General features: G+C 43.7%; 1 long non-coding RNA gene across 1 annotated transcript; it reads left to right on the top strand.

The window, feature by feature from the left end:
- Positions 1-222: 222 nt before the first annotated feature.
- LOC115337694 lies at positions 223-1,075 on the top strand. The gene is made up of 2 exons (XR_003922222.2): positions 223-413; positions 586-1,075. It is a non-coding gene; the product is annotated as an uncharacterized LOC115337694 (long non-coding RNA).
- The last annotated feature ends 436 nt before the right edge of the window (positions 1,076-1,511 follow it).

The following is a 1,511-nucleotide window of genomic DNA, read 5'->3' as shown; positions in this document are numbered from 1 at the left end:
TAGAGCGGCCGCCAGCCATCTTGGGGGTAGATCGAGCAAATCCGGGGTGACCGCTGCATCCCGGTATCGGGAGCCAGGACGGACCTGTCCATGACTGGTATATAAGAGGCAGGAGAAGGGTAAGCGCACCCCCTCGCAATTGCGCTTGGTACATTTTTGCAGCTGCTGAAAGGTTGTCAACTGGAGCGATGATTGTATGATGTGAATGTTTGGAAGTTTATGTTAAAGATTTTGTGTGGGTGTGTGGAAATGATATGTTGAAATTTATAGGTGTATGTATGTTTGTTAATGTGTGAATGTCTTTCCGTATTAATAGGGGTGGTTCCCTGCTTTGTATGTGGGCTTGCAACTGGACTATATAATAATTAGCATCCAGCTTGGGTTTTGTTGAAGTGTAAATCTTGTGGGAGGAGGTGGTACTGTACATCTAGCAGACGGAAACCAGACTGCTTTGAGTGTTTTCCCCAAATTCCACACTTTTATGATTGGGAAAGAACTCACTAAGAATCCGAAATAGTGAGGTTGGTGTGGAAGGAAAATTTAATTCCAGAAATTTGGGACGTGTGGGAAGAAAACTGGGGGAAGACTATAAAGAAGTGTAAGAAATGATTTGCATGGAAGCTTATTAAAAGGAGAAGCCAAAATCAAACTTAAGAATCATTAGGAGGAGTATTAAAATGGGAAACAATCAAGGAGGAGTATTGAGGAAGAGTCCTCTGGGTTGTGTAATTGCCCACTGGAAAGATATTGTTGGGACCGGAGGTACGGAAAGTAAAAAGAACCTTATTAAATACTGCAATCAATGGTGGCCGTTGTATAAGTTAGAAGGTGATGCTAAGTGGCCACTTAATGGGTCAATAGATTATAATACTCTATTACAACTAATGCTGTTTTTAAGGAGAGAAGGAAAATGGGATGAGGTTTCGTATGCACACATGTTTTTCACCCTCCGAAACCATCCGGAGTGGCAAAGGGACCGTGGAATGGTCCCCCCACAGGACCCCATGGTGCTCGCATTTGAGCGAGAGAACAACAAGGAGCCTAGAGGTAAACTGAGGCGGTGTTGTTCGGCATGTAGTATTGGACAAAGATGTACAAAGACAAATAAAATCCATCAGGCACCAGAACAAGATCTAACTGATTTGTTTAAGCCTCCCCCTCGACCACAGGAACAGGATGCAGACTCGGATAGAACTCCGACCCCCCCCGAACAGCCCTGTATCTTCCCGTACTAGGAAGAAAACTACCTCAACAGCTTTACAAGCACCTCTCCGAGAGGCGGTGAGGCCGGATGGTGGGACGATGTTAATCAAAGTACCCTTTTCTACTGCTGACCTAGGGGAATGGAAAAAGGTTGCAAAAGATTATAGGAGTGATCTGGTAAGTGTAACTAAGCATTTCCAATTTATTGTAAAACAGCATAACCCTGATTGGAAGGATATACAGCTATTATTGGAATATATGACCGAGACAGAGAAACAGGTGATTTTAAAAACAGCAGAGAACCTAGC

The sequence above is a fragment of the Aquila chrysaetos genome, unplaced genomic scaffold (genome assembly GCF_900496995.4).
Source record: "Aquila chrysaetos chrysaetos unplaced genomic scaffold, bAquChr1.4, whole genome shotgun sequence".
NCBI classification, from domain to species: domain Eukaryota; kingdom Metazoa; phylum Chordata; class Aves; order Accipitriformes; family Accipitridae; genus Aquila; species Aquila chrysaetos.
This window is presented reverse-complemented; position numbering and strand designations above follow the sequence as displayed.